Source organism: Astatotilapia calliptera, chromosome 3, assembly GCF_964374335.1.
Source record: "Astatotilapia calliptera chromosome 3, fAstCal68.1, whole genome shotgun sequence".
Taxonomy (NCBI): Eukaryota; Metazoa; Chordata; class Actinopteri; order Cichliformes; family Cichlidae; genus Astatotilapia; species Astatotilapia calliptera.
Window position 1 is genome coordinate 5,059,996 of NC_137424.1, and position 8,455 is coordinate 5,068,450.

The 8,455-nt window shown below is 38.1% G+C and overlaps 2 long non-coding RNA genes across 2 annotated transcripts; one reads left to right on the plus strand and one right to left on the minus strand.

The window, feature by feature from the left end:
• Positions 1-719: 719 nt before the first annotated feature.
• LOC145424889 (uncharacterized) lies at positions 720-4,826 on the plus strand. The gene is made up of 2 exons (XR_013905732.1): positions 720-4,003; positions 4,154-4,826. It is a non-coding gene; the product is annotated as an uncharacterized LOC145424889 (long non-coding RNA).
• On the minus strand, positions 4,707-7,425 carry LOC145424620 (uncharacterized). Its single transcript, XR_013905702.1, has 2 exons — positions 6,459-7,425; positions 4,707-5,836 (listed from the first exon to the last, which is right to left on the minus strand). It is a non-coding gene; the product is annotated as an uncharacterized LOC145424620 (long non-coding RNA).
• Between the last annotated feature and the right edge of the window lie 1,030 nt (positions 7,426-8,455).

The following is an 8,455-nucleotide window of genomic DNA, read 5'->3' on the forward strand; positions in this document are numbered from 1 at the left end:
GCATGGCTTTAACAGTGCAGACGTTCCTCATGTGCACCCATTTCATATGTGAAGGAAATTGCCTTCCCGGGTTTCCTCCGTGGCGTGAGCGATAAGCAGAGTTTGTCCTTTCCTTATAAGACTCCTAATTATTCAAAGTAACACTCAGGTATGCCGTTCAGCGGGGTTAGTTACGATATCGGGAGCAGCTAGGAGAACAAAGTGATACAGAAACTGTTCAGATTGCTTTCCCAGAATCAACTCAAAGGTTTATTTGATACACAGCAGTTTATATAGAGAAAAAAAAGGTTCGTGTGTCAGCTTTCCCAGTTCAAACCGGTACAGACTAAATAAGGAAACGTCTTCCTGCCTTCTGAGCAAAGTATCCCTTGTGTAGTTTATCAGTTCAGCTATAATTTATGATCATCCCAGCAAAATACACTCCTAGACATAAAATACAGAGTTCTTTCATTAGTGAATTCTGAAACAAACCACCTAGCCTTTAACGAGCCTTTTCCAGGAGATAAAAGAAAAAGGGAGGATGGGAGTAAGGAAGTGGTCTCATCTCTGTGGTGTTTTCGACCTTGGGGTACCAGCTCGTGAGTCCTACACATTGATTCTTGGGTCACAGAGAAAGAGAAAAACAACTAGTAGATCGGCCTTATTGAGTAACAGTTTTCCTGTATAAAACAATATCCTGTAAATGCTTACCGTGGTATCAAAATATCATAACAATATGTTTTATTGTGATGTTTAGTAACATCTGCTTCCCTCCTTCAGGCAGACGATAAAGTGAGCTCAGCCTTAAACATGTGGAGAGAACGTTTGACCGACAGTCCTGGGACGACTGCAGAACAATGGTTTGTTTTTAATGATAAAGTTTCATAATGGAAATAAATGCTGAGCCTGTTTCATGATGTTGGCCCTGCAGCATCAGGCAGGATTAATACTGTAACAAACGTGTGTCACAGTTATAATGACTTTAAATGAAGACTTGGGTTGGATGGAGATGTCAGCTGGATTTGTGCTGACTGTCACTTTAAATGTTTTCAGTTCAGCTTCTAAATCTACTTTTGTATAATGTTTGCTGAGTTTTGCACTTCATGACGCTTTTAAGAAGAGCCAATAAATCCTGACTTTACACAAAAATAAAGGTTTAATATGTTTAGTGTGACAGTGGAGGAGAGCGCACATAATAAGAGTCATTAACAGAATGGTGACAATTATAATCTGTCTCATTTTAGGAGCAGCTCACAGGCACAACAGACTACAGAGCAACCAAAGCACCAGTTAAACGTCCATGTGACCGGCTTACAGCCAATGAACAATCAGTCCCCACTGTCCCCACCAACATCACTGTACTGGAAAGACTGTGCTGCCATGGTCAGAGATGAACTGGTACTAAAATGTAAGGCAGCTGATGTGTGTGGCCTTAGCAGCACAAATGCATCACGGCTGCAACGCTGCAGTGTGTTTAAACATTTGAACATTTCTGTGGCTTCAAACCAGCAGCTGCTCTGTACTCAGTCGTGTTTGTGTGTCTGTCAAAGTGATTGTTGTCTTTAAAAAGCCTTTTGTGTTGAGTTTTGTGAGCCGAGCTTCTCTGTAGTCTAAGCCGAGTCGATATATTTGATTCCATGTTTGGTGTGATTTTCAAAGTCAGCAGCAGCAAACCCATACGGTAAAAAAATACATTTTTCCTGGCCAAAATATATTTCAAATATATGGTAAATATATTTTGTATTTGTGATGCTCCAAAAAAATATATTTTTGAAATTGAAAATATATTTCTTTCAAACCAAAATACATTTCAAAACATATTTTAGGGTGAAGAAAATACATTTCCAACCTTACAGTAGAATGTATATCAAAGTATCCTTTATTTAAAATATATTTAGTGCAATAATGATGATAATGATAACAATACTAAAAGTAACATGTTTTATGCACATCTGCAAAAAACAGTTGGATTCAAACAAAACAGAGTCAAAGGTCTATCACGAATTAGGTTGTTTATTCATTTGCTTACAGTATTTCACATTACACAATATCTCACTATAATGTAGCGTTCATTGACTTTGAAATTATCTGTCAGTGATACAGTAAACAAGATACAACAACTGCTATGTACACTTTAGTTTTTGACAATATATACAATTTAGTACTTAAAGGAACACACTCCACTGTTTTGGAAATAGGCTCATTCTCCATCTCCCTCAGAGTTAAAAATGCAGCGTCTTCTTTTTTTATTTTTTATTTTTTTATTTTTTTATTTTTTCCTAAATGACATCAGAAACAGCAGTATGCAACATTACGTGATGGCAGAGCTTCAGTTCATCCTTTGTCATTTTTTTATTTTTTTATTTTTTTTTAATAAATAGGACAGGGGGAATGAATGAGAGAAAGAGGGGGAGAGAAAGAAAGAAAACCAAAGGGGAGAAGAGACGGTGAGAAGGGGGGGGAAGAGAGAGAAAAAAAAAAAAGAACTCCTGGGTCACCTGTATGGAGAAAAAAACGAAAAAAAAAAACAACAAACAAAAAAACAAACAAACAGAGGAGACAGCAAACAACAAAGAGCAACATAATAATAGAGAAAACAAAGCACCATCACAATAAACTAGCTAGTCATAGATATCAATATTTACTAAGTAATAAACGATATTGTGCAGCACGCAAGATAGACAGCGCACAGTGTGCTTTGAGGCAGCAGCCAAGAAAGCTTTAGTCCGCGTCTGTGAATACCCATGTGTGCATACCTGTGTGGATCAGCATGCTTGCATTCCAAAGGTTTCTCCATGTAATGATCTGCTAGGGAGTGTGGGGGGGCCACAGCCCCGTCCTCCAGGGTGTGAAGCGGGTATGGAGGAGATCAAAACTCCAGACATCCAGAGGCCCCCAGAACACAAGAGACCATGGAAGACCAACAGAGGGGCAGCCGCGCCACTGTCCCAGTAAGAGCTGAGGAGAGTCCCAGATGCAGCGTCTTCTTTCTAGATCCGTACGTTAATAGGGCTCTGGAGCGTGATCTTACGGGATGGGGCGTAGCCAGGATTTTTGGTCAAGGCGCCATATTAGCAGGCCAAACAAATGCTTGCTGTGTGGTCGGTTGTAATGTTAGATTGCACTACCGACAAAGGAATAAGCTTGAAAACAGGCTCTCTTTTCATTGTTTCCTCACCTGGAAACATCATGAGGGAGCTTATGTGTTGGATGTTACCAAAAGAAGGCGTCTAGCCTGGATAGCAGCTGCGAGACGAGCTGATATTCAGTTCTCTACCAGCCACAGATATCTGTTGGTGTGCTCCAGTATTTTCATTCAGGTAAGTTCTAAATAAGTTCATATTATTATTTATAGCCTGTTAATTTTATTTTCAATAGCACAAACTTAGAACAAACATGCAGAACTACCTTCTATTTATAGAGTTGCTAATTATTTGGCATTATTGCAACAAACCAGCCTATGAAATGAATGAAACAAATCCTGACTGGGTTCCAACACTACACATGGGGCACTACGAAATCCCTGCTTCAAACTACATGCTACATACCACCATGCCAATCAGATTACTTCTTCCATGTGAGGGTAAAAAGGTGACCTTCCTGGATAAGATGGCAAAGGTTTGCTGCGTTTTGGTGAACATGTGCCCCAGTGTGGTAGTAAAACCAGGGAAAATGCTCTTGTTAAATACTCTTAAGTCTTGTGCTGTTTATGTAGTGATAAGTTTTCTTTTTTTTTTTTTCCTTTTTTCTCTTCTTTTTTTTTTCTCCTTCTCTTTTTACAGTTGCAGAAACATATAGGTGATTGCTGTAACGTATGTTTTAATTTTGAAATTAAAGCAGCCTTTTTTCCGTTAAAAGGTTCTTTGTGAGGATCAATCCAGACATGGGAACAAAATGCCCTGCAAAACTTGGTACAAGCCGCAAGACAGGTCGTGTCATAAAGAGGAAGGTTACAAGAATCAGCCCTCGGATCACCACCTTCCTCCAGCTGCTCTCTGAGTTTGAATGGAGGACTTCCAACTAGGTAAGAACAGAGATGATAATATCTTTTACATAGCTGATAATTATATACATACTGTACACACATCCATACAACAGTATGAATGATCTCAGACAGATGTGAACAAGTGAATAACCTGAGCAAACATGAATATTGATGATGTGTCTTTGACAGGTGGTGATAAAGACTACGCTGAACCCGACCATCCTGGTAACGGAAATCTAAATCCCATGTCACATTCTATTTCCTGGGACCCACTGATAATTATTACATTTTGTAAATGAGTTTTGTTTTACAATTGTAATAGTTTATTTAATGTTCATGCTGGTGGGTTTGTCCTGTTTTTAGTGGAATGAAAAACTGTTTTCCTTAAAAAAATCAGACAGAAAGGTGAAGGACTGTGTAGTTTTCATGTACGCTTCTATTTATTTTGGTTATTGGCATTGTTTTTATTCAGTTGAAAAATGTTTTTCTTGTTAAAAAAAAAATCAACAATAAATGTTGGTTTAATTCACTATTCTGAGACTACTTTATTATTATTTTTTTTTTGTCCCGTTTGGATCTTTAGCCATCAGAATTGTTGTCTTGAGGCCAAGAAAGATGGCAAGCGGATTTATTTTACCAAGTGGATCATCATGGCCTTGCCATATTGGTCCATTTGATTGACCTTTATTATAATTATGAATTTATTTTATTTTCAGTTGCAAACGGGACAGACATGACTGGGGGACAGGACAGGGGGAAAGAATGAAAGAAAGAGAGGGAGAGAAAGAAAGAAAACCAAAGGGGAGAAGAGACGGTGAGAAGGGGGGGAAGAGAGAAAAAAAAACAAACAACAAAAAAACAACTCCTGGGTCACCTGTATGGAGAAAAAAAACAAAACAGAGGAGACAGCAAACAACAAAGAGCAACATAATAATAGGAAAAAAAAAGCACCATCACAATAAACTAGCTAGCCATAGATATCAATAGTTACTAAATAATAAACGATATTGTGCAGCACGCAGGATAGACAGCGCACAGTGTGCTTTGAGGCAGCAGCCAAGAAAGCTGTAGTCCGCGTCTGTGAATACCCATGTGTACACCTGTGTGCATACCTGTGTGGATCAGCATGCTTGCATTCCAAAGGTTTCTCCATGTGATAAGTGATAAGTTTTCAAAAGAGACAGTAAATTACAGAATGCTAGTAGTGGGTGATATTATACAAATGCTGTCATGATTTTATGTGAACATTTTGTCATTTGTAAACTATACATAACATTTTTTCTACATTGTAACTGATGTGATGTTCGACAAAGTGCTTTTAATTAAAAATAGGCAAACATTTCTTTGTTTCTTTATTCAACTTTTGAACAGTGGTATTTAGTAAGTACATATTCAGTAAATGCAAAGTATTTACATGGCCCCCTAAATTAAAACACTATGGGTTATTCAGAACAGAACTATGCTTGGAAAAATATTGTCCCATCAGTTGATCCAACTCCTCCACAGTAGCAGGTGGAACCTTTCTTTTTTGAGGATGGCTTCTTTTACCTGTCACTACAGATGGTCTGTCTATGTTTTGATCAAGAACCTTTTTTTTGGGCAGCTGAAGAGGAGAAGTCTATCTTATGGCCAACCTCTGGCTGTATCTTGGTCATATTACCCAGCAAAACCCAGTATGCAGGTTCATCTGTAACAGTCCTTGTGCCACAGATCCTCACTGTTGCTTCTACATTAAACAGAAGAGCAGTGACATGGCTGCAAGTCTCCACGACTCTAGCCATACAGCTGCAGTGGGCGGCTTCAACCTTCCCTGTGATGCTCACAATGACCTGTGGCTGCAATGCTGCAATTCAGTCTTTAAGAGTGCAGGACCTGAAACACACACAAAGTTCATTTAAAGACAAGAACTTTAATAAGCCAAGGCCGACACAAATGTGTTTATCTACTTTCAAATCCATTTATCATAAATGTAACAAATAAAGTGTTTTTATGTATCCATCTATAGAACGCTGCATGTTATATTCTAAATCTGCATGTTTCTTTTTAGAAACCTATCAGCAAAAAATGAACCTAAAGTATGTAATGCAAGGATGTAATCACTTTCAAGAGGGAGAAAACATAAAGTTCGACTTTAAGTGACAACTATGGACACCTAATATGACAAGCAGATTCTGCAGGTCATTAATCAATGTATAAAACTAAAACAGAATGTATTTTTAGTGACACAGGACACAAACAAGGAAGCAAGATGTGTAATTAGGATTATTTATAATAAATATGAATTAATTAGGGCAATTTCTTTAACCATAAAGAATAACTAAATCCTTCAGGACAATGTCACATCAATGCACTGAACTCACTATGTTATCCCTCTAACAGAGCCTCTACATGTTCTCACTGTAATTTCCCCCTCACGAATGAATTTTTGCTAGCACTAATTTGAATGTTGGGGGGAATCAAACGCATTTTACTCGCAGTACTCAAGCTGACTTACCTTTGCTTGAATGACGGCGTACTCACAACGTGGAGGCTTAAAAATAGCCAAATCTTGTACCCAGTCCTTGGTGAATTGGATGTGCGCCTCCAGAGATTTATAATTGCGAAATTGGTGCGCCGTGTATGCTCTGACTCCACAGACAAGGTATGAGAGTAGATCATGCTAAGTCAATAGCGGTTTGGTCTTCAGGGTTTCTACTCCACGGCTATATTTCATACGGGTCCACATTTCAACAATCAAGTACCGTCTCTTTGCATCTGGACAGAATCTGTCTCTATACCGTCATTTTCTTTTGAGCTACGTTTCAGAATGGTTCGTAGCAATCTTGTTTTGATTCGTGACCTGCCAAGATGGTGCTGCGCTCCCACAATGCATTGCGACATTACGTCAACTCCAAAGCCCTTTGCGTGCAGGAGTGTATGCGCATGCGCATTGCCACGGTGGTTTAAAAAATAAAGATATAATGAAAAGTAATTAATAAAAATTAAATATTTAAACATTCCCACAAATGTGCAATGAACGTGCAAAAACTCTCTTTAGTAGTTGTTGCTGTTTCTTTCTTTCTTCTTTTTTTTTTTTTTTGAAAAATAACGACGTCTCTGAGGCGCGAAATCTGACAGCGAGAGGAACGGCCGGATACAGGAGACGGGAAGAAACAAGCCGATTATGTTCGCGTTAATTAAGTGGTTGGAAGATGTAAAATTCTCAATTCTGCCAACTGAACATATACGAGATTTTAATGAGGATGAATAATTAGCCGGCATGGAGGAAACGGACCTTTATTTCATGGAGTGGCGACAAGAAGCCAAGGCGGGTGGCCAGTCTAAGAAGCCTCCATCATCAAGCTAGCAGGTGCCTTTTCCCATATAATATTACTTTATTCTCGTGTATTTGGAACGGAAGCGTAGAGCTGCCACCCAGGCAAAAGAGAAATATAAGTATATCACGTTATAACGTGAAAAGTTTATCGTTCTAACAATATACTATCATGTTTGAACAACATGTTTGAACAACATTGTACGAAAAATGTACATAATTATCACGTCCGTACAATATTGTGCGAACGTGACAATTATGTATATTATAATAATGTGATATTATATTATACCAGTGGTTCTTAACCTGGGTTCGATCGAACCCTAGGGGTTCGGTGAGTTGGTCTCAGGGGTTCGGCAGAGCCTCCGCTGTGACGTGCACGGCTCATTTTGTGCACCAGTAAAAAACATATCTACGTCTAATTTGAAAAAAAAACACACTTTATTTTTCACTAAAGAGGGGTTCAATGAATGCGCATATGAAACTGGTGGGGTTCGGTACCTCCAACAAGGTTAAGAACCACTGTATTATACAAACATGAAAAGCATAATGTTAGAACAATAAACATTTCACGTCATAACGTGATATAGCTCTATTTTTCTTTTGCCTGGGTGGCAGCTCCACGCTTCCATAATTTGGTAATCAAAATATGTAACTTAATTAATTATATTGTGACGTACTTTTGCCTTTTCTTATTATTCTGCCTTCTCAATAACTATCAAAGCCTATTCACATTTAATTTGGCTTTCACAGAAATCCTACCTCTCCTTCTGGCTACAGAGTACTTACCAAGGTTAGAAACAAAGAACAGTTATGCTTTATTAATGTTCGCTAATTACAATGTTCCACATTTCCTTGCTTTTTAAGTCATTTTTAGGCTTTTTAGAGTTTTTGTTTTTTATTTTTTTTAGCAGTAATGTTTCTGCCTATTTATTTCAGCCCATGAAATCGAATGCAGATCTTCCTAATGTGAGATTTACATAAATGTAAGTAATTTTGTTTGTCATTGTCATTAATGTTGTTGCTGTTGTTGTTTTTGTGCAGTTTGCAATCATATAAACCTAGCAAACATCAGTCAGCACAGTGACTAACCTAAACAGATTCTTGCTTTATTCACATATATTATATGTAATTATATATACCTGCACATTGTACCTAGGGTTGCAGCCACTTGGCCC